Here is a 17,654-nt window from a genome sequence, read left to right as displayed (position 1 = left end):
TCTGTTGTTAGGTGGACGAATTCGCCTCGTGTGGTTTGCTTTACCAATTATGAAATGTGCCAGTCTGTTCATGCCATTTTCATGACAATTCCATCAACACGCTCGTCATATTTTGTTGTGTAATTCAGGAAGTGTTAATCTATTAACACATTGATATTGACTGTGCAGTACACAATGCGCAATGGTGAGTCCGAAGATGGCTGTCTTCTGGGTGGTTGCGTCGTGTAGTCTGGTAGAAGTTTACTGACGTTTCAGAGGTCTTTGTTACCTCCATCATTTGGCCGATGACTCATCGCCCTGAGGATGGAGGCAACAAGGACCTATCTTATAAAATTCAGTCATCGGTTACATATGACGAGTCCCCTGCTATTTTTACTGAGGGTTCCTTCTACTTCTGTTTCTACTCGGTGATGATTAGCGTCGGCAGGTTCAAATCATTCGTCGGTGCTTTTATAACTTCGGTTTAAATTCTCCAGTGACGTGACAACATATCAACTGAAGCACACTTTCGCCTGCCTTTGCCACGTTTAAGACCGAATGGACTTAAACAGGTATTTTCAATCGCTTTGTTCAGCGTGTCTGAGGAAATGAAGAGTGTACATTGTCTTAATTATAGAAATTTAATAATTCAACATTAAAAATTCCTCTGCGTCTACGAAGATCTCCAGGCAGTACAGCATAGTAATTATTTTCCTCTACGCCAGAAAAAGTTACAAATTTCTGTATGGAAATTACACCTGGATTAGGTTGTGAAGTTCGCCCCCAGCAACCAAACTGCCGTGATTCGTTGAACTTTGATTGGATACTAACATTTCTTCCAGACCAAGTGTACTCATTAAACATCGCCAGTGATATTTTCTACACATGAGATTTAGTACTGATACTGTAAGTTGGTTACCAGAATTTCTTTAGCGGGAACGAGTGCACCCAAGAAAGGTATTTCTGACATATGACAAACGCATCTTGCCCCTTTGAACCGACTCTCTGGCTAGACAGAAGCAACCCCACACCTTCATACTCACTGCCAACGGCAAGGTTCACGCACCGTGCGTGAGTGTACGAGGTATTCATTGAGGTTACGTAAGGACGAGCGGTAGCTGTGATGCAACGAGCTGACACACTTGTGCGATGCGTCCGCGGACAGCAATTACACGTGCTTGAAGCAAGACAAACACGCATGCATCAGATAGAGAAAGCGAGCAAATCTCTGAAAGGGGATACAAAGAAGGAAGATTAAAGGCCTCTTACTTTCTTTGTTATGGACTTAGATCGATCGTCTGTCGAATGTCTTTAAAGATCTTGAAAAATCACGTTTCCAAGGACAGATTTCCCTTCGTCTTCAGGCAGACACGTCCTCTGTTAGATCTGGTAAACAATACTATGCCCGATGTGTGGACCTGTGGATAGGGTGGAGCTAGGTATATCGAATACAACGGAGTCTCTGACTCTCCTATCTAAAGACGAAGGAAGATCCAGCCTTCGAAACGGTGTGATTTTTCAAGACTTTTTTAAAACATTCAACAGACGATGGACAATGCCCAAAAAATATATAACACCATCGCCACATACACTCAGAGATAAACATTGTAAAATATGAGATGATAAAGTTGCGTCATATTGTGATAAATATATATTTGTTTAAATCTTGCCAGTCTAATCACAATAAAATTCTATTAAATATTAAAATATTACTATGATGTTCTAATGTAAATCGAACATTTCGATAGAGAACATCATTTAATATATTTTAAATATTTAAATGTTAATTATAGTAATATTTTAATATTTAATAGAATTTTATTGTGATTAGACTGACAAGATTTAAACAAATAAACAAATTGTAAAATATGTCAAATCTCTGCTGCAGTTCAGTTCAGAAGGTCAAATTGCAATGCTGAACAATAATTCCATATGCTTCTTCACATGATGCTCCTATTTGTAAGATGTTCCATAATAACCAAATACTTCCCAACACCCTGCCATACTTTCTTGTCAGTCAGAAATGTATGAATGCTAGCAGACCACAAATACGGCACAGTTCATAATTTTCAACTGGACAGGCAAGAATTAGTCAGGGAACAAAGAAACTCAGAATTTCGTACATTATTTCATCTGTCAGAAAAATACACGTTAAATATAAAGAAGATTGTTTATTATCGGCGGGAAAAAACGTTAAAAAATCTGGAAGCGAACAATCCAGGCCACTCCGATAATTAATAGTTTTACGTTGTTCTCCTAACAATCTGGCACGAGGAGGATCGTCTTCCGTTCACACACGCATTTCAAGCCTGTGGCAATTCCTGCATCGCCCGTCCTTCTTCAGCGTCAAAGTCAACAAAAGCTGGACGCCTTTCACCCGCAGACCAAGTAACTGCAGTGAGAAAAGTGAAACAGTGGTTCGCCGGCTGTGACGGATCGCAGTCAAACGCTTCACAGCGACCAAAATTCTCTGTGTGCGGTCCGTCCAGTACAATCACGTCGTGTCCTTGACAGTCCACACTCGGTAGTGGACTCACGCCCTATCTTTTAACATTCTTCCACAGTCAAGTCAGATTCGACGTGGAACCATATGACAAGAGGAGGGGGCCAACGTATGGCAACATGACCAACTGACCCCGCTGTGTAACCACGTTCAAATCGCAGTCAAAATTCCCCTTGTTCGGACCATTTGTTACTCGATTCAAACCCAAGATTCAACTTGATGAATTAGACGGTAAAAACGGAACTTCTAGTAGTTAAGTCCATTGACTAGGGTCCACTCACGTAACGTCGTCAAGTTGGGTCTGAGTTCAAAGGCACGGAAGACCATGAAAAATCCTGCGATCCTAACTTCATGGACAGAGGCCTACTTACAAGATAGCTGTCGCTTAGCTAGTTAATAAAGTTCTCGCACTTTATTTAACCCAAATCTTTATTGTACTAAGCCTAATTAATTCCTTTAATGAGGACAACTGTTATTGAATCACTGAAAATATCAACTGCCAGGCACTTGAGGTAAAAATATTGAGTGCGTTAACTGTTTAATTCCGTTCAGAACATGGACATAGCAATGGACGTAATTTATTACTGAGCCTATTAGTAAAAGGAGTGATAAAATGGTCAATAAATATCACAGTTATCAACTCCAGTACTCTTCTGTCAAGATTAATTCAATGCGAGGACGAAATAATTGACAATCACCAGTGTCGATTTTGACATAATCGATGTGAGATTTGAGGTTTTCACAGCGGTGAGTATGAAGATTTCTGTCTTACACAGCGCAACAACCCAGAAGACAGAAATCTACATATTAGATATTTTGCACACTGGAAACATATGAAAGTAAGTTCCGATGCTCATGTCTCGTCACACGACTACAGGACAGAACCGTAATATAAGGGCAACTAATAAATTCTTGCAAGTTGTAGCTTAGTCCAGTTAAATAGTTCACAATCTCCTGTCTCCTCACTTCAATCTGAAAACGTAAACACTTAAACATACAGAAGTAATTTTATCTGTTGTGAGGACAATATTTTCACCCAAGACGGGAGCTTCATAATTTCTTCTTCACCAAATATTATTTCCGTGATCAAATCAAGGATGAGATGGGCAGGACGTGTAGCAAGAAGTACTTGCTGCGATTATCGCCCTGATGATAGAGGCAGCAAGGGCATCTGAAACGTCCCTAAACTTCTACCAAACTACACGGGGCAATAACCCAGAAGCCTCACCTTGTATTTACTGCTCACATGACCAGATTCCAAGCACCATTCCAGGTTGTCTGTGGCCAGTCCGTCCCCTGTGGAGTAGTCTACACGGTGTATTAAACGCAATGTCCAATATTAGGCGCGTTCAACGACGCATTCCTAATGCCAGTGGTCCAAACCGCTGCAACGCCATGGTGGCACATATACATCTCAGACAAGTGACTGTTGAGTTCTTCTTACCCATCTGCACTGCACGTGAAACGAATCTTAGCACATCAAGATTACTGAACGTTCAGTGGGCCTCGTACCGGATCCAAGGTCTCAGATGGAGGCACGGAAATATGAGTGTGCAGACCGAGTCCCAAGGCCAATCACGTATTCCATTACCAATGTCTAGTGCAGATGCCCAGCATTCGAATCCGCGGAGTCTAAAGTTGTGGATCAAATTAATGGACCCATGAGATCAAATTAACACCAGCCGAGTACACGCGAACCAGATGCGAGACGCAACACCTGAGGAGGCCAACTTTCTCCACGCAAGGCAATGATTCCGTTACGTAACGCAAGACGCATAGAAAGTGCAAGTGTACTCACCGGTCGATTGGTAAATCACACAGCAAGACTCATGATTTACGAGTAAACACAGACGATATGCACGGCTATGGGTAAATGTAGGTTGTCGATTTTGCGGGCTTAAGGTCGACTGAGCAGCATTCTTTAGCTATGACGACCACAAATTAAGCGAAGTAACAACCTTCATCTTGGTAGCGTAGTTTTCTCATTACGGAATAAAGCCTAATGGTCGCATTTCTGAATTCTGTAACTCCGGTCTCATTTATAAGGTGAGATTAGCAAAGTTTTTGGGTTTCGTTCAAACTGCCCCCTACTTACTCCTTGCAGCCGAATAGTTCCTGAAAGTCACTCAGCTACTGAAGAAACTCCCAACATTATATGGAACCTAAATGTTCATAACCGTATTCACAAGAGCCCGCCACTGGTTCCTGTTCCGAGCCAGATAAGTCCAATGCATAACACCCCATCGTATTTATCTAAGATCAATTTTAATAATATCATCCATCTACGTCAAGGACTTTCTTATGATATTTTTCCTTCTGGTTTCCGCACGAAATCCTGTACGCATTCCTCTTCTCTCCCATGCAGGCTACATGACCTGCCCATCACATCCTCGTTCAATTGATCAGTCTAATTATAATTGGCGAGATGTGCAACTCATGAAGGTCCTCATTATCCAACTTTCTCCAGCCTCCCAGTAAGTCATCCCTCTTAGATCCAGATATTCTCCTCAACACCCTCAGCCTCCTTTAGTGTCAGAGACAAAGTTTGACAGCCATACAAAACTATAGGCAGAAATTGTATTTTTTGTATATTTTAATCTTTACGTTTTTAGTTCCGAACAGAAGAGTATTTAATCATTACCCGAATTTAATCTGCTCTTCATTAATACTGCCCCTAAAATACGTAACACGCATGCTACAATCGCCACTGACATATTTAATATGGCAACAATACAGGCCCAAATATGACTCTAGATATTGCGGACTGGCTCTAAAAATATAAATGACGTCACCAACAAATGCTGCCTTGTTGGATACCCAAAATGTGGGCGAAGAGATGAAGGGATCAACATCGCATTGGCTTTAGAAGTGGGAAAAAGTGTCAAATTGCCTTTCAGAGACATGATGGGCCACTTTCGAGTGAAACCTTTTCTTTATAAACAGAGCGAATCTGTGAGTGGATAAATAATGACATGCCTGCAGTATCTGCTGGCATTTTAACGGCACTAACACACGAAAGGATTCAGGTCCTATTCATCTTTTGAAGCCGGACGTTCGTCTAAATAATATTTAAGAATTCAGTCCGTACCGCGAAGTAAACACAACTCTTCACCATTACAAGGATCAACTGGTTAATGCTCTTTAAGGTAGTAATCGGTGTTTACATACGAACCCCATAAACAAAAAATGAAGAGTTCGTGATTATTGAAGTAGGTGGAACAAAGAGTTGTCACTGGCTTTTAAATGTTTTAATGATTCGTTTAACTACTTCAGACTTCACGGTGTCGAATGATAAGATGATTAATGAAGTGGGAAGGAATTTCAAGGAAGCAGGGATAGAGTAATTTAAGAATTTGCGTGGATGTAAGAAGCAACAGTCAGGAAAACAAGCCGAAATGTGAACATGGGGCCATCTGAATACGGAATGAGAACCACTCGACAGCGAATTTCGGTATATTGAAACACGTGCTCAATCTGTGACGCAGGAACTTAACCTTGAGCGCTGTAACAGTTTTGATTTTCTAGTAAAACTTTTACCGAAGCGGAGACTTTCATAATGGATTCCTACTGTGTAGAGTGAAACGTCTGATTGTACCAACATGACGGCTGGAACATCGCAAACTCCCGAATACTCACGTCCTTGCGAAACGTAAATAAACCTACGATGTGGATGTCAGGCTGGAAGCAAATGACCGTGGGGCTAAATTTAGTAATAAGGAAAGTACTGCTTTGATGTGCGCATGTGCCAAGTGTACAGATGCGTTTAACTAACGCTTCCTTCGATTCTTTCTCAACAGCTGTCCGCATGGCCTGTGAATGGCAATATTACTCTCCTCCCACCCCGAGAAGTCTCATCGTCTATTGTTACGCGTGCCTGAGCGTGCCAGCTCATACCAACTGAACAGATCCATCCCACACGTGCGTTCCCGCTCCCGTCAGCCCATGCACTTGTCGACTGAAACACAGCCTTCTGTTCAGTTCCCAGACAACTCGAACGTAATTATTTATTCCAAAATTCAGTAATGTGATTTACTCTGTACCGGTGACCGCCTTGGCTCGATTAACTCAAATTAAGCACTCTGCAAGCGTGTTCACTCATCGGAAGATGCCATCGTTTCAGAAAAACAAACATGGAGACAGCGTTTTTCTCCGAAACACTGACATCTACCTACGAGTCTACACGGCGCCAAAATCCAGATGATGATTATGATGTCATCATCATCATCACTTCCGTTTAAACCTGAAATCTCAGAATGAGCTTTTAAGCTTATGATCTTATGATATTATTAACTAATCATCCCATCATCCGACGCTGAGATACTAACATCTTCGTTCAATAAACCTCGCCATGTCGAGGTTAAATACGATTCTCCGGACACGGCGAAGGTGAGATTACCACGGTTGTGGACGAGGAATCAGCAGAAGGTTCACAGCTGTTCTGTTTCGAAGGGATCAAACCTTGCAACGCGAGCTGTTCATAACCACAGCAATAAAAGAAAGGAGCGGGAGCTCAGGGTGTAGGCCGAGAGCAAGTTGCCGTCCTGCGCGGTTCGGGCCAGTGCACCCAGTGGTACCCACTTCGTATCATGCTCTGAATTCTCGTCACACTACGACGTGGGCAAGCGGACCTCGGCTCTGTTCGCTGTGGGTGTACATTCAGTGGCCATTGTTTCTCCTTTCCGCGCCTTTGTCTCGCAGACCGCCTTTGGTAGTACTGATTGCAGAATAACTGCATTTATCTATCGTCAGTGTTTATTAACTGCTGTTCTATGAGTCCAAGACTTAATTTATTCCGGGTCGCAAAAATGTTCCCACAACTGTAAAAAAATTACAAATTTACTGACTTTTTCTTATAATTTTAGCGACTTTATAGTCTGTATTCGACATCGCAATTTCGCTTGTCAGGAAGCCTGATTGAAGAAGTTCATTTCTACTATTATTTCCGCTGTGTAATGAACTAACAACATGGAATTTTGCCATGTGACATCAGTATGCCCTCGTGCACAGTATTTAAATGACAAATTTCCGTTTCCAAAATCGTTGACACCTTAAGGCTCCTGGATAACTTCTTCTGTTAAATAACAATGCAGGAAAGGTAAAGATCGAGTTATTCCCGTGCTTATGAAACATCGGATCAGACAGACGTAAGGGGGAGTGGCTGTATACCTCCACGCATTCTGAAAGTCGGCACTTAGCTCACGGCTCGGTCCCTCTACTGACAGGGTAATGAACTCTGGTAGGGCTTACTCAATGGCCAGAGGGAAATCGTACCCTGCCAGAAATCAAACTCCGGTCGTCCAGCCAGTAAATAGTGACCGGATACAAGACACAAACTACTTAAATGAGTATATATTTAATCTTGTCCGTCTAATCACAATAAATTCTTATTAAATATTAAAATATTACAATAATTAACATTTAAAATATTAAATGATGTTCTTTATCGAAATATTCGATTTACATTAGACCATCATTTTTCATGTTTCACGACATGTTTCAGTTCCTAAAAGAACCATCCTCAGGTGTATATAATTATATAAAGCTTCAAAACGATAAATAATTCAAATACAATTTTCATACATTATGCTAGCGTGCATTTTTATCAGATTCATCATAATTTATCATTTAATATTTTAAATATTTTAAATGTTAATTATTGTAATATTTTAATATTTAATAAGAATTTATTGTGATTAGACGGACAAGATTTAATATATACTTATTATATCACAATATGACGTAACTTTACCATCTTACTTAAATGAGATCAATACTCTCACGGCAGCGAGTCTGAAGATGGCTGTCTTCCGGGTTATTCCTCCGTGCAGTCTGCTAGAACTTTACCGACGTTTCAGAGGTGCTTACTGCCTCCATCATCCCGGCGATGGACGGGCTTATCTACCGATTCAACTTAGGGTCTGGTGTAACAAAATTATTGAACACAATTTCGATAGTTATTGCACGTAACGAGCTGAAATGCCCTTACTCAGGTTATCGGAATTCAATGCATTGAATTAAAACGTGACTTAAATACGTGAATCTGTGGATTATAGTCACCGTGGTGGTGGATGTGCTGGGCCGAAGGACACATGCCTCTTTCTCGCCTTCACTCCGGTGGACACGGAAAACAAAAAGCGTGTTGCTGAAGTGACATTTAGTTCTCTTTTCTTCCGCGGCATTGCACTGAAGTGATAAAAGCCCGGCCTATCACATCAGGTGTGTCCTGATTTAGGTAAGGGTCACAAGAACAGACAGACAACGTGTGACTATTACAAGGGAAATTAACGGCGTGGCGATCGCTAGCTTAGGCTCACCAGTTACATTTTCCATTGACATTACTCACTTGCATTAAACACTTCGCATTTGTCTCTGGAGTTCAATGGTCTTTGCATTTACTGAATGTCGACTGAACCGGTAGTTCGTGGCTCCCAACACATTAATCAGCGACAGTAACTTAACCGGTTGAAGCACGATGATAACTGAATATTCCGCCTGCCTCGACGATTAATAAATCTTTATTTTGTATGCATGACTTTGGTATAATCCTCACTGAAAACAACGAAAAGTAATGTTTCCTTTGAGGTGCGGACTGAATACTAAATATTATTTAAACGAGTTTCGGCTTCAAGGGGTCAACTTAAATGTTCGTCGTCCTGTTCCAACATTAGACCTGGTGTCATAACTAGTTTGTCGAAACACAATGTGGTACGCGCAAATGAAGTTGATTCTGCCATACGGAAAACCTGGCACGTCTTCCTGTTTGCATAGGTTGATAAGATATTTGAGGATGGTTTCAACTTTCTTTGCGTGACGAATTCGACAGTTGCATTTACATTCGCGTGTGAGTCGGAAGACCACGAGCTCTGAGAGAACTCCAACGACGCCTTTGGAAATAATATGGACATGTTCCAAGCAATTCTTTGGCGAATCAGCTGAGCAGAGTGGCATTCTAAGGTGCTGCAGGACAACCGTATTTGGAAAATCAAGTGGGGGGAAGCTGTCTCGTCCTAGCGCCACTGTAGGCAACTGGCGTGGAGAGCCATGGAGTGAACAATTCCCAGCTTTTCTGACACACAAGCTGGTAAATCAGCAGTGGGTTTTTTCCGAGAACCAGTGGGGGTCTATAATTTACACAGCACGTCTAATCGATGTTATTACTAACGCCTTTTGTGGCATTAAGATAAAAAATATATGTTATAAACCACAACCAGGAACTGAAATTAACAACACTGGAAGACTACTCAGACATCAGTTCTAATGTTCCAAAGGCGTTCTTTACGGCAGTGGTATTCAACATTTTTTGTTCGCGTACCCCCAGATATAGTTTCTCTTCAACTTTGTACCCCCAAAGTTGTTGGTGTATAATTGAAGTTATACATAGTATATAATCTACATCTAAAATAAATTAAATAAATTACATTACTGATTATTCGGTGTTTATCATAAAATAATATATATTTTTTTAAATTTCACGTACCCCTAAGATGTCTTCGCGTACCCCAGGTTGAATACCACTGCTTTACGGCATATAACTTAGGTCGTTTTTTCCACTAATGTGATCTGAAGATCCAATAATAGGAAAATCACAACAGACGGACATGGACAGGTACATAAGGCGTACTTCGCGCTCATTTTTCAGCAGCGTTCAACAACCTATGGTACTCGTACCACTGGTGGTACGCGAGCTAAGTAAGAAAATCAAAAGATAATATTAACATAAACAAGTTTTCCCTGAAAGCATTTGGTTAATGATATATTTAATGTGTTAAATTATAATTAGTCGTACGCCAGCGAAAAAGGGTGAGAACCCCTGTTCTAGAGGATGAAGAACGTACAACGACACATTAAGTAATGTCAGAAAATTAAAAGAAAACTAATCTTAATGACGTATGAAGTGAAGCTTTCGCGGTGATTGAAACTGATGAAATACTCTCGGGTTACAAGCCGTGTCAGGTGGCTGAACGGTGAACAAACCATATATTCTGCCAACGTTTCGAGGACAATCTCTGTTCTCATCCTCAGGGTTGTTTGTTAACCAGTCCGTTCATTTCTTGCGCTCCAGCTGATGGAAAGTGGCGGTTGAAGTCGCGTGGTCGCATTCTTAATGATATTTATGTAGCTAAATATGTATATATAAAAATCAAATAAGAAAACTTTTAAAGAAAAAATAATATCGGTTATTTTGAATCCAAAGTTGCAAAGCTGCCCCACTAAACGCCATGTAGGTACTTGGGAGGAGAGCTCCTACTCATTCTTGACCTCGGCACTACATGAGGGTGAGTGGTCAGCATCACGCCCCGGCCACATTTTACCCCCGGTAAAGAACCTCGGTACCCATTAGATAAGTGGCTGAGTGGGTTAATTGTAAAGCATCAGCTTTCTGGAGTTTTAGTGGCAGAGCCTACGAAGAAAAGATGTATGACGGCTAAAATTTGCGGCGGGCATAACTTAAGGAATGGTGTGTTAGTGGTCGGCTGAGAGGCCTGAAGGGAGTATAACGTGAAGATGGACCTTAGGGAAACAGGAATCTACAGTGCAAACTGGATGCAGCTACCTCAGGACAGATTCTGGTGGCAGGCTTTTGTGAGCACGGTGATGAACCTTATGGTTCCATAAAGAAAGGTAGGCTGTTCTTTGACAAGCCAGGTATACGATCGACTTTCCAAAGAATTTCACACACCACAGAAAGAGTGAGTGAGTGTTAGTGGGTAGCGGACCACCGGTTGGCAAACAATGGTAAATCTTCAGGACAGCAGACACGGTCCGCGATTACAATAAAAAATTCCAGAAAACATTTACTGTTCCCAACGAATTAGCCTCCCCGAACAAAAATGTTGATCTTCTACTGGGTCGTGTGCATGAAACCTGAATTAAAACAGAAAGCCGTGACCTGGAGACCTCGCCGTATTGAGGCCATGCGCCTGAACGGCAGAAGATACGATCCAGTGACTTCCAGTCGCTGGAAAGAAGCTCAACGGAGAAACAACTGAACATCTGCGTGACAAGCAGACGCAACGTCGAGCTCTCTTCTACAAAAATCCAATTTCACAGTCGGGGGGAGGAAAACAATGCATCAGATCCGACGTGGGGCCGAATCCGTGTTTCACTGATTAAGATGTCACACAGTGTTGCCTGGAAGCAGGGGACGGAATGTGACAGCGCGCAACGGACGCCGCGCATCGCTTGGCTCCGCCAATCAATCGCGAATTGCGGTTTAAAGTGATCTGATCATAAATCATGTCGACTTCGCACACGTAGGTCCTACGCTCTGTACAAACTCAGTAACGTATGGGTTAATGAACGTCCGGGAATGCAGTTATAATAGAAAGCTAATAAACTAAATAAATACAATCCAATGACATTTATATGTAACTTAATAACGGAAAATATAAAATTTACGCATTAACGCAAAATATCAACGGAAAGTTAGACTTTATATTGAAATATCGGTGGAATGTCGGGCCAACTGCTGCAGGAGCTCATACCATCACGCAACTTATCTGGAATTTTGATTTTCTCGTTTATTGTCATGACCTCAACGACTTTTATTTTGAGTCCAAGGGCATTATCATAAAGAGTAAAACATGGCAGAACAATGCAATGGAAGTTTCCACGTACGTAGCAGTTTTTGTGAGACGAAGGGGGAGGGGTGAAACCGCGAGGGGTGACAGTTCAGCCGAATATTTACACTCTGACGCCTACCGAACACAGAACCAAGAACCTGTTTCCGAGGTACAGCCAACTTTTGACTTGGTAAAATTCCGGCACGGCATCATTCTGTCGTTCATCATCCGTTTTCGGAGCGGAAATTAATAGTAAGTGTTTAAAATGTCTACTTGAAAATTATCACGAATAGCTTTACACTGGCGGAAGTATCTAGCTTCCTTCCAATAACGGAGATGTCTGTCATTCCTCGAAGAAAATAAATATACGTTTTCCGTAACCCTCGCCACCAATAGATTTCATTTCCAACACCGATGCTACTACACTGTTTAAAAATGTTCATCAGAATTCTTACCACTAATAAAGTAAACTGAATTAAGAAACTTCAGAAGAGGAATTTCGACGTTGCGTAGTGTAGACAGAGTTTACCAGTAGCGTTGTTGCTGTGGAAACCGAAGTCTGCGCAGCCGAAAGTTATGTCATCTGTGGCCGAAGGTTTATCGGAGTGTGTCCTGTGGCTTTGGCACGAAGCCCACCTCATCCTCTCCTGACCCCTGAGCCCGGACCTGCTTCTGCAGCGGACTTAAAGCGACTGAATAACGCTGATACTGAAAATCATGGAGACCTTCAGCTGAAGTGGCCCCTCCACCCTCCCAACAACTCGCAGAGGCAATCAGCTATTAAAATCCTATAAAACCATCGAACCAAAATCCTTTGCACAAAGGACAAGATGCCTGACGGTATAACCTCTCATCAGCAGCTTCATATGTCAAGGCCTTCCGCCACGACAGAGCCCCGTTAGCATAAGCACGTCCGTGTTATAGTTGTAAAGAATTCCTTGCCATTTCCAGCAATGCGTTTCGTACGCAGGAATGATGTTTCTTAGCAAGGGACGATGTCTTGTGTCCTTTGCTATTTGGCTGGTTTTGATTTGTTGAAACAACAACAAAAAGCTGTAACTTTATTACACTTTACGCTTCGGTCAGAAGTAGCCAGTATATTTAATTGATTTCTGAGTTCACTTCTGTATAGAGAGTACTGTCCAACACCTCGGCGACTTTTATAAGGTACCTTTATGACAATTTCCGTTACATCCATTATTATTATTTCATTTATTCACCACTTTATAAAGTATTTACGTCCATGTACCCGAGACAGACCTTGTCCCTAAGGTACATAGGGCAGCAGCTATTTCCGGGATACATTTTGTTTTTAATATGTATTACATGTATTATATTATTTTATTTTACGACAGCGTCTTTCGAATGAGGTATGGAAGTTCCCAAAATGGCGGTCTTCTGTAGTTCCTTGATGTCGTGTTCGCCCGGGATGTTGGCCAAATATTTTCTGAGTGTTGTTATTATTATTATTATCATCATCATAATAATAATTATACTTTTTGTTTAAGATACTACAATAATGCCCGAGAATGACGAAAAAATGTAAACCTGTATGTAAAAATACATATTTCATCTAAAAGTGTAAGAAAGCAGCACATACTAGTTAAAATTAAAATCATTATGTTTGCTCAATTATGAATCATAATTCCTAATGCGATAGCTGCAAAGCTTTAAAGCGTAAAAAGTGTTTTGGTGCGTTGTATGAAAGCACATGTATTATAGGACATGGATGAGTGACCAAGGAAATTTGTCTACTTTATAGACAGACACATAACTACTAGATTGTTATGTAGGTTAGCACAAACATACACCAATAGGCAGACAGATATATTTATACGTGAAAATTTGGGTTTGAGGTTTTCACTACAGTAAGGATGATTATGTTGTGATGGGTTCTGGCGCCGCGTATACTCGTCGGTAGACGTCAGTGTTTCGGAGAAATCTGGAGACAGTGTGTTTTCCCGAAACACTGACATGTACCGACGAGCCTACACGGTGCTAACATCCAGAAGAGCATTTGACATATAGACAGGCAAATGGATGGATAGACAGACACAGATAAACAGAGCTTTCTCAATGTGCGTTTCGCTAGGAGAAAAAGGCAAAGTTACTCGTTTAAAGAAACAAGCTATTGACTATATTATGAGAATCATAAAGTATGTTCCCTGGAGACGTGATAGCAGCAGAGAGCCTAGGGGATTTTGTATCACTGCGAAAACTGACTCAAGAATAAAAAGGATGTTTTTACACGGCGAGTCCCTCACACAAATGCTAAGCTGACAAACAGCTTGGCTCACCTTGTTGACTGTTCACTGACTCCACGAAGGACGATAGTACTTGAGAAACTGGTTTACATAAATTCCCCCGGAAGTTAAGAAACAAGATGAGTCATTATCGTGTTCACAAGATCAACCACTAAACCGTAACCCCAACCTCAAATTCACATCCATTTTCTTTAATATCACTTAATACTGTCCTCCAAATTACGCATACGTCCTCGAAATAGTCTGGTACCTTCAGATTTCTCACTAAAATTTTGCAAACATTTTGCATCTCCCCGTGAAAACTACACATTCAACTCAGCTTATCCTCTTTGACTTGAACACCCTTTTAATATTTCGTGAATAATGCAAAATATGAAACTTCATTCCCCTCCTCCGTCTCGGGATCCAAATATTTTCATGAGTTTGACCTCAAAGACTCTGAATATATGTTCTTCTTTAAAAGCGACAGGCCAAGTTTCACAAGCATACTTCGCTCTGTTCCCTGAAAGCCGCCCAACCAAAGTCCCTGTCATAAATGACAACTTGCCTGATGGGATCATCTTCCACCAAACAGCAACTATCCCTAGATTGACAAGACGAAAAATTCTGTTAGCGCAAACATCCCAAATTATACTTTATAAAGCACGATTTACCATTTATATCAATGCGTTCCGTACGCAAGTATTGTCTAATCTAGTAAGGGGCAATGTAAAGACCATATGTTTATAGACAATTTTTGACTAAATTTCACAACACGGCTCATATATTTACTGGACAAAATTAGAAATCGCTCTGTGTATTGATCGGTATACCAGGACGTGGGCTACACATAAAAACATAACATATTTTATAAACAGGTGGCTGTTCGCCGGGTAATAAATGTTCACGTGTGAGTGAAATTAAACAGATCAAACCAAACATAACACTCGAATTTTATCTTAAGTTTTGGGTGTAATATTTTATCAATCCCAGACAAAATGATTAGACTGTCATGACTTTGTCGCTATAGCTTCGTTCCTAAAAACGAGTCACGCCTTATGAAAATGAGTTAGACATTGTGGTTACAGGAGACAGTTTTTTATACTTTCTCGCCCTGGGAAAGTGCGGATTCAGACTTTCTGTAAAGCAGAGTTGCATTATTTTACTGGGATGGAAATATTTCTCGGTTTTACTTGTACCTGATTGTGGTTTAAACGTCACGACGATTTTCAATAACGTCCAATCACGGAAAAGAAAATAGTGCCTGATGTCTCGTAGCGACTAACTTATGCAATTAAAACCAGAAAATGTCAGAAGTCGTAAGACAGTGAAATAACTTTGACCCCGTTCGCTGCCTGAAAGTGGGTCACTCATGTTTCTGGGCAGAGGTTACTGTGTTAAAATCCAGTGACTCCCACGGCTGTTAGCGATTACCGTTACATAAATCGAAGTAAAAATTAACCGAAGTGTCTAAACGAAAGATTTAGTGGATTTTCCTCCATAACACGTGACCGAACAAGGCGATCGAACGGTCAGCACACACATGCTTCGTTTTTGGGTGACCCTGTGTTCAAATCTCAGTCCGAAGACCGCCTTATCCTGACTTACGCATTCACTGGCATTCCTCAGTTCCTCAAGGCAAATGTAGGGGAAATTCCTTCGATCAGGCCACGACCACCTCCACCCAAATCCCTTCCAATTCATTATTCATCTATCATTCGACGTTGCCAAAAAAAAAAAAAAATTCACTGATATATTAAAACCGAATATGGACCTGGAAATTAAGCCGTCATTAAGGAGATTCTTAGTTGTGATAAAACAGGTCTGGATGTCCTGTGCATAGCATGCAAATTAACAGCGCCTCCCGCGAGAATAATACTTAGTCCGGTCTGCCAGAGACTAACGTTTGCTACCTACCACAACATTTTTCGTAAGCAGCTTGCGGACTTCACAGTGACAATGCAGAAAAGAAAATCATCAAAATTCGGTTCTTCATCAACACCGACGTCATATCTTCGTCATCCGAAGAGACAGCAAAACATGTTGGTCTACTGTACGTAAGGAAACAAAGCGAAGGGAACACAACATTACAACAAACAACTTCAGTTCTGCGCTGCAGTAGAAAATAAGGACATTCTTCTCAAAAGAAACGCGTGCTGTACTCCCTGGAGTCCGGATCCTGGTCGCCGAGTTGCCTAAAATTTAAAAAAAAAAGTGTAAATGAAGAGATTGGCGCAAGATCAGGTTTTGCTCCGTGTCAGGAGAATTTTACATAGATGCAGTGGTTAGAATCTTCACATTAAGCCGGTTCGGGGGGGGGGGGGCTTAGCTATCTTCACTGACTCGTTAATATTCGCAGCACCACCAGACAATTACGCAGAAATGGCACGAAATTAGACCGCAGCCGATAACATTCATAACCTCTTCAGTTCAAAGATCATCCGTCCATTCAGCGCTACACAACATGAGGTATTAAGTGTCGTAAAATAAACAATGAACACATATAAAAAGTGTTCTGTCATTCGTAATCTGTGTATCTAAGAAGCCTGAACAAAAACGTATGGCGCGGCGATCGCCATGTGAACATGGAAAGCATCTGGATTGATCGATCAATCGATAATCATACTTCTAGAAAACAAGCCTGTGGTATGTCCAGTAGGTTTTCCACGGCTTACATAACAATTCAACATTCCATAAAGAATAAACTGGTTAACCTAGATCACCTTCTCCCTGCAGGCAACATTACTGACACTCTTAAATCGCTTTGTTTCAAGTTTGGTTGAGGTCTCCATCTGCTGTGTGAACTTGGAAAATGATGACCGATTTTCATCTTCAAGACGTCGCAAGATTTTCCAGCACCTACCTTACCGTGTAATCAGTGGTCACTACAACCATATGATAATTACCTTACGAATATCGTTTGTCTGTATTCGACATAGCCCACCTACCGTTTCGAGAGTTCTTTCTACTGCTTTTCACCAGGTGATTGGTTATAATTAAGGCCCTATGTGGTAACGTTGAGATCGAACCCGTGACCTGTGCATACTGGGATAATACGCTAACAACTCCCAGTATAACGACGGTCACGTGAAAGTTATAGTCAAGTCCCGAAACGTCGTGTGAATTTTATCGAAGATAACACAGACAGTGTCTAACAACATAATGATATTGTGAACTGTCATAAACCTTAAAAAGTCATCGTATCTTAGAGAAGGCTAAAAATCGTCCTGTGAGTGATTCATATGCTTATTGGCCACAAGACGTTTCAGTGTGCCCTTCTCGTGTAAATCATTTTATTTGTATGGGTTATTTCTCAATTTATGCAGGACATCTTTGCTAATGCTATTTTATATGACTTTTTGGGTT

General features: G+C 41.2%; 2 protein-coding genes across 4 annotated transcripts in view; one reads left to right on the top strand and one right to left on the bottom strand.

The window, feature by feature from the left end:
• The window catches only part of LOC110840611 (uncharacterized), a 356,302-nt gene that overhangs the window by 127,867 nt on the left and 210,781 nt on the right, over positions 1 to 17,654 (bottom strand). The gene's annotated exons all lie outside the window — the stretch shown is intronic.
• LOC110837022 (scavenger receptor class B member 1) overlaps positions 1 to 17,654 on the top strand; it is a 162,225-nt gene that overhangs the window by 97,930 nt on the left and 46,641 nt on the right. The gene's annotated exons all lie outside the window — the stretch shown is intronic.

This window comes from Zootermopsis nevadensis, unplaced genomic scaffold (genome assembly GCF_977971745.1).
Source record: "Zootermopsis nevadensis isolate Lab colony 2312 unplaced genomic scaffold, Znev_1.0 Znev_ptg000008l, whole genome shotgun sequence".
Lineage (NCBI taxonomy): Eukaryota > Metazoa > Arthropoda > Insecta > Blattodea > Termopsidae > Zootermopsis > Zootermopsis nevadensis.
This window is presented reverse-complemented; position numbering and strand designations above follow the sequence as displayed.